Source organism: Ranitomeya variabilis, chromosome 1, assembly GCF_051348905.1.
Source record: "Ranitomeya variabilis isolate aRanVar5 chromosome 1, aRanVar5.hap1, whole genome shotgun sequence".
NCBI lineage: Eukaryota > Metazoa > Chordata > Amphibia > Anura > Dendrobatidae > Ranitomeya > Ranitomeya variabilis.
Window position 1 is genome coordinate 824795281 of NC_135232.1, and position 11775 is coordinate 824807055.

Here is an 11775-nt window from a genome sequence, read left to right on the forward strand (position 1 = left end):
AACAGCGCAGGCTCTGGGACAGATTCAAACAACGCTGAGGAGGCGGCGCCCGGCGCCAAGGGGGTAGGAGTGACGGCTGTGCTGCGTCTCATTAAGAAGGAAAGTCCTACTTCCGGGACGGTTTGAAGGTACGAGGGGACACATTTTATAAGTGTTAACTTCATCGTGTGCAAGGAGAATAACTAAAAGAGCCACCTTGTCCAAAAGCAGCATTAGTGCTGCACAAGGTGGCTCTTCTAGTTACAAACGCCTGGGGAGTGGACAGATTCCTTTTAATTTCTGTTGTGTCAGCGTGGAGGTCGCAGGACACATTGCCGGATACACAGCAGGGGAGCAGCTGACGTTACTGAACCCCAATAACATGGCAGGAAGTGTTGACTGTGCAAACGGCACTTCTGGGCAGCAACTGGCAGTGTTGGAGCCCAGGGATTACATGAGAAACACAGTGTAGGCCGAGGCCTAATTTGAGCAAGTTTCAAATCTGTAGTAGTGTGAATGTGGAGGGAGCAGGCGAAATTGCCGCACACACAGCAGGGGAGCAGCTGGCGTTACTGAACCCCAATAACAGAGGAGCAACTGTTAACTGTGCAGACAGCACTTCCGAGCAGCAACTGGCAGTGTTGGGGCCCAGGGACAGCAGGAGGAGCAGAGTAGAGTGATTGCCGCACACACAGCAGGGGAGCAGCTGGTATTACTGAACCCCAATAACAGAGGAGCAACTGTTGACTGTGCAGACAGCACTTCCGAGCAGCAACTGGAGGTTTTGGAGCCCAGGGACAGCAGGATTAGCAGACTTGAGTTATTGCCACACACACAGCAGGGGAGCAGCTGGCGTTACTGAACCCCAATAATAGAGGAGCAACTGTTGACTGTGCAGACAGCACTTCCGAGCAGCAACTGGCAGTGTTGGAGCTCAGGGAATGCAGGAGAAGCAGAGTGTAGGCAGAGGCCTAATTGGAGCGAGTTGAAAGGAAACCTTTAACCCCCCTAGGCGTTTGTAACTGAAAGAGCCACTTTGTGCAGCACTAATGCTGCACAAGGAAAAGGTGGCTCATTTAATTATGCTCCTTGCAAATGCAGAACTAAACACTTATAAAATGTGTCCCCTGATACCGTGAAACCGTCCCGGAGGTGGGACTTTCTTTCGTAATGACACGCAGACAGCTGTCATTCCTACCCCCTTGGCGCCGGGCGCCACCTCCTCAGCGTTGTTTGAAACTGTCCCGTAGCCTGTGCTGTTATGTTAAACCTTGGCCATGCGCAGTTAGCGCTGCCCCTCTTCTGACATCATTTGGTGTCAGGCTGACTGCGCCTGTGCGGCTGCGCTGCCCGAGATCCTGCCTCGCAGTGTCTTCTGATTTAATCACACTGCGGGCCTGGGATTCATGGGCATGCACAGTGCATATCTTCGCCTCTCACTCATCTCCTTCCGGCTTCTTCAGACTGTACGGCATCATGGCCGTGGCATTCGATTAGGAATCAGCTGCCGCCGCACAGCCTCAAGAAGGCGGAGGGAGATGAGTGAGAGCCTGAGGCAAAGATATGCACAGCGCATGCCCATGAATCCCAGCCCCGCATTGTGAATAAATCAGAAGATACTGTGAGGCAGGAACTGTGGCAGAGCGGCCGCACAGGCGCAGTCATCCTGACACCAAATGATGTCAGAAGACGGGCAGCGCTAACTGCGCATGCCCAAGGTTTAACATAACAGTGCAGGCTCCGGGACAGATTCAAACAACGCTGAGGAGGTGGCGCCCGGCGCCAAGGGGGTAGGTATGATGGCTGTGTTGCATCTCATTACGAAGGAAAGTCCCACCTCCGGGACGGTTTCTGTTGTGTATCCGCTTTTTGGGCTCCCCTGGTGGTTGCTGGTGGTATTGGTGACTTGTTTGCACTTTGCTGCTTCTGTTCACCTGCTTCCATCAGCGTTTGGGAGTTTCCTATTTAGCCTTGCTCTCCAGTCATTTCCTTGCCGGTCATCATTGTAACCAGAGCCTTCGGTTGCATGTTCCTGCTACTAGTCTGCTGATCAGCTAAGTAAACTTTGTCCTTTTGTTTTGTATCTTTTGTCCAGTTTGCAGTTTTTGTAATTCTCTGTAGCTGGAAGCTCTTGCGGGCTGAAATTGCCACTCCTGTGTCATGAGTTGACACAGGAGTCTTAAAGTAATTTCAGGATGGTTTTTGAAAGGGTTTTCAGTTGACCGTGAAGTCCTCTTTTGTATCTTTCTGCTATCTAGTAAGTGGACCTCTCTTTGCTAAATCTACTTTCATACTGTGTATGTCTTTTCCTCTTAATTCACCGTTATTACATGTGGGGGGCTGCTATCATCTTTTGGGGTATTTCCTTAGAGGTAAGCCAGGTCTGTTTCTTCCTCTACCAGGCGTAGTTAGTCCTCCGGCTGGCGCGTGGCATATAGGAAGCCGTAGGTATGCTCCCTGGCTACTATTAGTTGTGTGGTAGATTTAGCTCACGGTCAACTCGAGTTTCCATCACCCGAGAGCTCGTTCGTTATTTATATGTTTCTTATGTTCCCTTGCCATTGGGAACCATGACAGTATGACCGGCCCGAGTTAAAACTTATTGGCAGAAGAAAGGAGAGAAAAAAGAAGTCTGTAAATTTTTTTTTTTTTCTTCTTTTTCCCTATGCTTGCTCCATAGTTGGATCAGTTGTATTTCAGCTCTAATTACTGCCTTTGCCTTTCTCTCCTTATAATCCTTGAATGGCTCTGAGCTCACCTGTTTAAAGATGGATCCTCAGAGTTTGGCTGCAGGTTTAAATAATCTTGCTACGAAGGTTCAAAATTTACAAGATTTTGTTATGCATACTCCTATTTCTGAACCTAAAATCCCTACACCAGAGGTGTTTTCCGGAGGTAGATCTCGGTTTCTGAATTTCAAATATAATTGTAAATTGTTCCTTTCTCTCAGACCTCACTCCTCAGGAGATCCTGTCCAGCAGGTTAAGATTGTAATTTCTTTGCTGCGAGGTGACCCTCAAAATTGGGCATTTTCATTGGCACCAGGGGATCCTGCGTTGCTCAATGTGGATGCGTTTTTCCTGGCTTTAGGGTTGCTTTATGAGGAACCTAATTTGGAGATTCAAGCTGAAAAAGCTTTGATAGCCCTATCTCAAGGGCAAGATGAAGCTGAGATATACTGCCAAAAATTTCGTAAATGGTCTGTGCTTACTCAGTGGAATGAGTGCGCCTTAGCGGCAAATTTCAGAGAGGGCCTTTCTGATGCCGTTAAAGATGTTATGGTCGGGTTCCCTGCGCCTACAGGTCTGAATGAGTCCATGACATTGGCAATTCAGATTGATCGGCGTTTGCGGGAGCGCAAACCCGTGCACCATTTGGCGGTATCTTCTGAAGAGACGCCAGAGAAAATGCAATGTGACAGAATTATGTCCAGAAGCGAGCGGCAGAATTATAGGCGTAAAAATTGGTTATGCTTCTATTGTGGTGATTCTGCTCATGTTATATCGGCATGCTCTAAACGTACTAGGAAGGTTGACAAGTCTATTTCAATTGGCACTTTACAGTCCAAATTTATTTTGTCTGTAACCTTGATTTGTTCATTATCAGTTATTACCGTGGATGCCTATGTGGACTCTGGCGCCGCTCTGAGTCTTATGGACTGGTCCTTTGCCAGGTGCTGTGGGTTTGATTTAGAGCCTCTGGAAGTCCCTATACCTCTGAAGGGTATTGATTCTACACCTTTGGCTTGTAATAAACCACAGTTCTGGACGCAAGTGACTATGCGTATGACTCCAGACCATCAGGAGGTGATTCGCTTCCTTGTGTTGTACAATTTACATGATGTTTTGGTGCTTGGATTACCATGGTTACAGTCTCATAACCCAGTCCTTGACTGGAAAGCTATGTCTGTGTTAAGCTGGGGATGTCGGGGGGCTCATGGGGACACTCCTTTGGTGTCCATTTCGTCATCTATTCCATCTGAGATTCCGGCATTTTTGTCTGATTATCGTGATATTTTTGAAGAGCCTAAAATTGGTTCACTCCCTCCTCACAGGGATTGTGATTGCGCCATAGATCTGATTCCTGGCAGTAAATTTCCAAAGGGTCGTTTGTTTAACCTATCTGTACCTGAACATGCTGCTATGCGCGAGTATATTAAGGAGTCCCTGGAAAAGGGACATATTCGTCCTTCTTCATCACCTTTAGGAGCCGGTTTTTTCTTTGTCTCTAAAAAGGATGGCTCTCTGAGGCCTTGTATTGATTATCGACTCCTGAATAAAATTACAGTCAAATATCAGTATCCGTTGCCTTTGCTGACTGATTTGTTTGCTCGCATAAGGGGGGCTAAGTGGTTCTCTAAGATTGATCTTCGTGGGGCGTATAATTTGGTGCGAAATAAGCAGGGGGATGAGTGGAAAACCGCATTTAATACGTCTGAGGGCCATTTTGAGTATTTGGTAATGCCTTTCGGCCTTTCTAATGCACCTTCTGTCTTTCAGTCCTTAATGCATGATATTTTCCGTGAATATTTGGATAAATTTATGATAGTGTACTTGGATGATATTTTGATTTTTTCTGATGACTGGGAGTCTCATGTTCAGCAGGTCAGGAGGGTTTTTCAGGTTTTGCGGGAGAATTCTTTGTGTGTAAAGGGTTCAAAGTGTGTTTTTGGGGTTCAAAAAATTTCCTTTTTGGGGTACATTTTTTCCCCTTCTTCTATTAAGATGGACCCTGTCAAGGTTCGGGCTATTTACGACTGGACGCAGCCTACTTCTCTGAAGAGTCTCCAGAAATTCTTGGGCTTTGCTAATTTTTATCGTCGATTTATAGCTGTTTTTTCTGGCGTTGCTAAACCTCTGACGGATTTGACTAAAAAGGGTGCTGATGTTGCCAATTGGTCCCCTGCTGCCGTGGAGGCCTTTCGGGAGCTTAAGCGCCGCTTTTTGTCTGCACCTGTGTTGCGTCAGCCTGATGTTTCTCTTCCCTTTCAGGTTGAGGTTGATGCTTCCGAGATCGGAGCGGGGGCGGTTTTGTCGCAGAAAAGTTCCGACTGCTCAGTGATGAGACCTTGTGCGTTCTTTTCGCGAAAATTTTCGGCCGCCGAGCGAAACTATGATGTTGGTAATCGGGAGCTTTTGGCCATGAAGTGGGCATTTGAGGAGTGGCGTCATTGGCTTGAGGGTGCCAAACATCAGGTGGTAGTTTTGACTGATCACAAGAATTTAATTTATTTGGAGTCTGCCAGGCGCCTGAATCCTAGACAGGCACGTTGGTCGTTGTTCTTTTCCCGGTTTAATTTTGTGGTCTCGTACTTACCGGGTTCTAGGAATGTGAAGGCAGATGCTCTTTCTAGGAGTTTTGAGCCTGACTCTCCTGGGAATTCTGAACCTGCTGGTGTCCTTAAGGATGGAGTGGTTTTGTCTGCTGTCTCTCCAGATTTGCGACGTGCTTTGCAAGAATTTCAGGCAGATAGACCTGATCGTTGTCCGTCTGGTAGACTGTTTGTTCCTGACGAGTGGACCACTAGAGTCATCTCGGAAGTTCATTCTTCTACTCTGGCAGGTCATCCGGGAATTTTTGGCACCAGAGATTTGGTGGCTAGATCCTTCTGGTGGCCTTCCCTGTCTCGAGATGTGCGTGTTTTTGTGCAGTCTTGCGATGTGTGTGCTCGGGCCAAGCCTTGTTGTTCTAGGGCTAGTGGGTTGTTGTTGCCCTTGCCTATTCCGAAGAGGCCTTGGACGCACATCTCTATGGACTTTATCTCGGACCTCCCTGTTTCTCAGAAGATGTCTGTCATCTGGGTGGTGTGTGACCGTTTTTCTAAAATGGTTCATTTGGTGCCATTGCCTAAGTTGCCTTCCTCATCTGAGTTGGTCCCTCTGTTTTTTCAAAATGTGGTTCGATGCATGGTATTCCGGAAAACATCGTTTCTGACAGGGGTACCCAGTTCGTGTCTAGATTTTGGCGGGCAGTCTGTGCCAGGTTGGGCATTGATTTTTCTTTTTCGTCTGCATTCCATCCTCAAACCAATGGCCAGACGGAACGAACTAATCAAACTTTGGAGACTTATTTGAGGTGTTTTGTGTCTGCGGATCAGGATGATTGGGTTGCCTTTCTGCCGTTGGCGGAGTTTGCTCTTAATAATCGGGCTAGTTCTGCCACTTTGGTTTCTCCTTTCTTTTGCAATTCAGGGTTTCATCCGCGTTTTTCATCTGGTCAGGTTGAATCTTCGGATTGTCCTGGAGTGGATGCGGTAGTGGATCGGTTGCATCAGATTTGGGGACAAGTGGTGGATAATTTGGAATTGTCCCAGGAGAGGACTCAGCAGTTTGCTAACCGCCGTCGTCGTGTTGGTCCTCGCCTTCGTGTTGGGGACTTGGTGTGGTTGTCTTCCCGTTTTGTCCCTATGAGGGTTTCTTCTCCTAAATTTAAGCCTCGGTTCATCGGTCCTTATAGGATTTTGGAGATTCTTAACCCTGTCTCCTTTCGTTTGGACCTCCCGGCATCTTTCGCTATCCATAATGTGTTCCATCGGTCGCTGTTGCGGAGATATGAGGTACCGGTGGTTCCTTCTACTGAACCTCCTGCTCCTGTGCTGGTGGAGGGTGAATTGGAGTACGTGGTAGAAAAGATCTTAGACTCCCGTATTTCCAGACGGAGACTTCAATATCTGGTTAAATGGAAGGGCTATGGTCAGGAAGATAATTCTTGGGTAACTGCCTCTGATGTTCATGCCTCGGATTTGGTTCGTGCCTTTCATAGGGCTCATCCAGATCGCCCTGGCGGTTCTTGTGAGGGTTCGGTGCCCCCTCCTTAAGGGGAGGGTACTGTTGTGTATCCGCTTTTTGGGCTCCCCTGGTGGTTGCTGGTGGTATTGGTGACTTGTTTGCACTTTGCTGCTTCTGTTCACCTGCTTCCATCAGCGTTTGGGAGTTTCCTATTTAGCCTTGCTCTCCAGTCATTTCCTTGCCGGTCATCATTGTAACCAGAGCCTTCAGTTGCATGTTCCTGCTACTAGTCTGCTGATCAGCTAAGTGGACTTTGTCCTTTTGTTTTGTATCTTTTGTCCAGTTTGCAGTTTTTGTAATTCTCTGTAGCTGGAAGCTCTTGCGGGCTGAAATTGCCACTCCTGTGTCATGAGTTGACACAGGAGTCTTAAAGTAATTTCAGGATGGTTTTTGAAAGGGTTTTCAGTTGACCGTGAAGTCCTCTTTTGTATCTTTTTGCTATCTAGTAAGTGGACCTCTCTTTGCTAAATCTACTTTCATACTGTGTATGTCTTTTCCTCTTAATTCACCGTTATTACATGTGGGGGGCTGCTATCATCTTTTGGGGTATTTCCCTAGAGGTAAGCCAGGTCTGTTTCTTCCTCTACCAGGCGTAGTTAGTCCTCCGGCTGGCACGTGGCATATAGGAAGCCGTAGGTATGCTCCCTGGCTACTATTAGTTGTGTGGTAGATTTAGCTCACGGTCAACTCGAGTTTCCATCACCCGAGAGCTCGTTCGTTATTTATATGTTTCTTACGTTCCCTTGCCATTGGGAACCATGACAGGTTTCACGGTATCAGGGGACACATTTCATAAGTGTTAAGTTCAGCGGGTGCAAGGAGCATAACTAAAAGAGCCACCTTTTCCTTGTGCAGCATTACTGCTGCACAAGGTGGCTCTTTCAGTAACAAACGCCTGGGGGGGACAGGTTCCCTTAAATTTCTGTTGTAGTGTCAGCGTGGAGGCAGCAGGACACATTGCCGGATACACAGCTGGGGATCAGCTGACGTTACTGAAACCCAATAACACTGGGTCATGTGTTGACTGTGCAGACGGCACTTCTGAGCAGCAACTGGCGGTGTTGGAGCCCAGGGATTACAGTTCAGGTGGTAGAAGCATGAACACAACTGGAGACCTGGATACTGTAGCCAACCAATTATTTAATCTGGAAGAGGAGTGGCAAATTCCTGCAAGATCTAGGCCTTGATCATTTTCAGAAAAGTCAGCAGGTCAACGTTATCGGAGGATAGTCGCATGCGACGGTCTGTTAGTACATCACCTGCGGCACTAAAGACGTGTTCCGATAATACATTAGCAGCAGGGCAAGTCAGCACCTCCAATGCATACTGGCTAAGCTCTGGCCATGTATCGAGCATAGAGACCCAAAACTTAAAGGGGGAAGAGCCGTCTGGGAGTACACTGAGAGGGCAGGACATGTAGTCTGTCAACATCTGATGGAAACGTTGCCTCCTGCAGACTGGAACCGTCTGTGATGGTGTAGACATTTGTGGCGGGCACACAAAACTTTGTCATAGTTGGGCAATACTGGTCTTGCCTTGTGCTGAGGCACAGCTTCTGCTCCCTCTTTGTGCAGAGCTTTCTCCACTGTCTCGATGCACTGAGCTGCTTTGTAAAGCACTAGCAGCACTGCTCTCAATGGGACTGGAGAAGATGATGGACTGCACCAGTGTGTCTTGGTACTCCTGCATTTTACGCTCCCGGTTCAACGGTGTAAGGAAGCTTTGAAAGTTGTCCCAGTAGTGGGGATCTAGGAGGGTGTACACCCAATAATCAGCCATGTTGAGAATGTGGGCGATGCGGCGGTCATTTCTCAGGCACTGCAGCATGAAATCAACCTTGTGCTGCAGACTGCCAACTGGCAAAGAAACACTGTCCCCTGCTTGAGGTGTGATCTCTGCCTGCTCTGCATCACCCCACCCTCGCTCTACACACTGACTATTGGAGAATTGTGCAACTCCCTCCTCTAGACAGATGTATTCCTCCCCCATTGACTCCTCCTCATCCTCCTCACAAAGTGTCCCCTGCCTAGGCCTTTGTGGGGAACCACGTTGCGCTGACTGTCCAGAAGCAGATGGAATTGGTGACTCCTCATCCTCCACCTCTTCCACAACATCATCCCTTAGCACTTGCAGTGTTCTTTCAAGCAGGCATATAAGGGGGACAGTCATGCTGACTAGTGCATCATCTGCACTTGCCATCCGCGTGGAATCATCGAAGGCACGCAAAACCTGGCAGACGTCCTTCATAATGGCCCACTCAGTGGTTGTGAAGTCTGAACGGCGCGCAGTGCGACTTTTTTGCGCCTGATGCAGCTGGTACTCCATTACTGCTGGCTGCTCACACAACTGCTTCAACATATGTAACGTGGAATTCCACCTGGTGGGTAGGTCACATATGATGCGATGTTCCGGAAGGCGGAATCGGCGCTGCAGAGCTGCAATGCACGATCTTGCCATGCTGGAACGCCGCAAGTGAGCACACTCTAGGCGGACCTTGTGCAGCAGTGCATCAAGATCCGGATAGTCCCTCAAAAAACTCTGCACGACCAAGATGAGCACATGTGCCAGACATGGGATGTGAGTGAGGTTGCCTATGCCCAGAGCTGCCACCAGATTTCGGCCATTGTCACACAGTACCATGCCTGGCTGGAGATTTGCTGGCACAAACCACACGTCACTCTCCTGCTTGATGGCATTCCAGAGCTCCTGCACTGTGTGGCTTCGATTCCCCAAAGAAATTAATTTCAATACGGCCTGTTGACGTTTGGCCATGGCTGTGCTCATATCGGTCGTAACAGGTAAGCATTCACGGGTCCATGTGGAGGTGGACTGTGACAGCTCCTGCAGCGCTGATTCAGAGTAACTTGAGTATGAGGAGGAGTCAATGTGAACTGACTGGATTCCTGCAATCCTTGGAGTTGGCAGAACACGTCCTGTGCCACTCGCACAATCTGTACCCAGCTCCACAACATTTACCCAATGGGCAGTGAGGGAAAGGTATCGCCCCTGTCCATGGTGACTGGTCCACGCATCGGTGGTGAGGTGGACCTTGCTACTGACGGCGTTCATAGCGCATGTTTAATGTTTCCCTCCACATGCTTTTGCAGGGCAGGGATGGCTTGCCTGCTGAAATAAAAGCGGCTGGGCACATTGTATTGTGGGACCACCAATGCCATCAAGTTAAGGAAGCTGTCAGTCTCCACCAGCCTGTATGACAGCATTTCAAGGGACAGTAGTTTTGTAATGCCAGCATTCAGAGCCTGTGCTCGGGGGTGGTTTGCCGAGAATGGCCACCTTTTCTCCCATGCCTGTGCTACCGATGGCTGTAGACTGGGCTGGGAGTGTGAGGATTACTGGGAATGTGGTGCTGTGGGTGGAATTACACTGGGTCTCTGGACAACAGTGCCAGAGGTTCTTCCATGGCGATCCTGTGAGGAAGCCGAACCAGCTGTGTGTGAGCTGGAGAAAGAGGCAAAAACACGAGCTGAAGGGGTGGTAGGTGCCGCTGTAGGTTGGCCTAGGTCTTCAGTGTGTTTTTGTAACTCCACCGCATGCTTGGTCCGCACATGTTTCCACAGATTTGTGGTATTGAGGTTGCTGACACTTTTCCCTCTTTTGACTTTCTGATGACACACCTTGCATTTGACTAAGCAAATGTCATCTGCAACTGTGTCAAAAAAGGACCAGGCACTGCAAGTCTTCGGAGCGCCCATTTTGGCTTTTGGAAGAGGCATGCTCCTAACAGGTGCCGAAGTGGAGGCTACAGGTACCGCAGTCTTCCCCCTCCCTCTCCCTCTTTGGGCCGTTCAGGGAATCTCTTCCTCAGAGCTGCTCCCACCACCTTCCTGTACCTCACGCCATGATGGGTCAAAGAACTGATCATCTACACTACCCTCTTCCACCAACTGCTTCTCCTGGGTAGTCTTGGCAGCACAGTAAGCACCTGAAAGTGGCACCTGAGTCTCATCATCAGATGCGTACTGAGGTGTGCTGACCGGAGGCACTGGCCCACCCGTCTCTTCAGAGTCAGAGAGACAAAGCTGTTGGGCATCACTGCATACTGCCTCTTCTTCCATTTCTCCAATGCTGCCTGGCTGGCCCCCCTCTTTCCAAGCCAAGAGATTCAGAGAACAGAAGTAGAGATGGCTCCTGTCCTGGGCTCTCTGGCTGCCGAGGCAATTTGGCAGGTGGTGAAGACACAGATGGGTGCTCTTCAGTGCTCTGTGCCTGAGAGGATGTGGCACTAATTGAAGTTGATGCGTTAACTGCCTCCATCAGACAACGGCTTCAATTTGTTCATCCCGTAGCAGCAAGGCACGGCGAGCTCCTACAAAGCTGCACATGAAGGACTGTTCCCTGCTAAAACTGGGGGATGATGAGACACTGGTGCCCACAGCAGGCACAGAATCCCCACGTCCTCTCCCTGTAGAACATCCATGCCCATGCCCACGTGCCTTACTCCCTGCCTTCTTCATCTTGGTAGACTGATAAAGATAGGCAGAAAAGTACTTAAGGCCCCGTCTCACATAGCGATTTACCAACGATCACGACCAGCGATACGACCTGGCCGTGATCGTTGGTAAGTCGCTGTGTGGTCGCTGGGGAGCTGTCACACAGACAGCTCTCTCCAGCGACCAACGATCAGGGGAACGACTTCGGCATCGTTGAAACTGTCTTCAACGATGCCGAAGTCCCCCTGCAGCAGCCGGGTAACCAGGGTAAACATCGGGTTACTAAGCGTAGGGCCGCGCTTAGTAACCCGATGTTTACCCTGGTTACCAAAAAAAACAAACAGTACATACTCGCCTTTCGGTGTCCCTTGCCATCTGCTTCCTGCTCTGACTGAGCCGCCGTACAGTGAGAGCAGATCACAGCAGTGACGTCACCGCTGCGCTCTCACTGTACGGCGGCTCAGTCAGAGCAGGAAGCAGACGGCAAGGGACACCGAAAGGCGAGTATGTACTGTTTGTTTTTTTTGGTAACCAGGGTAAACATCGGGTTACTAAGC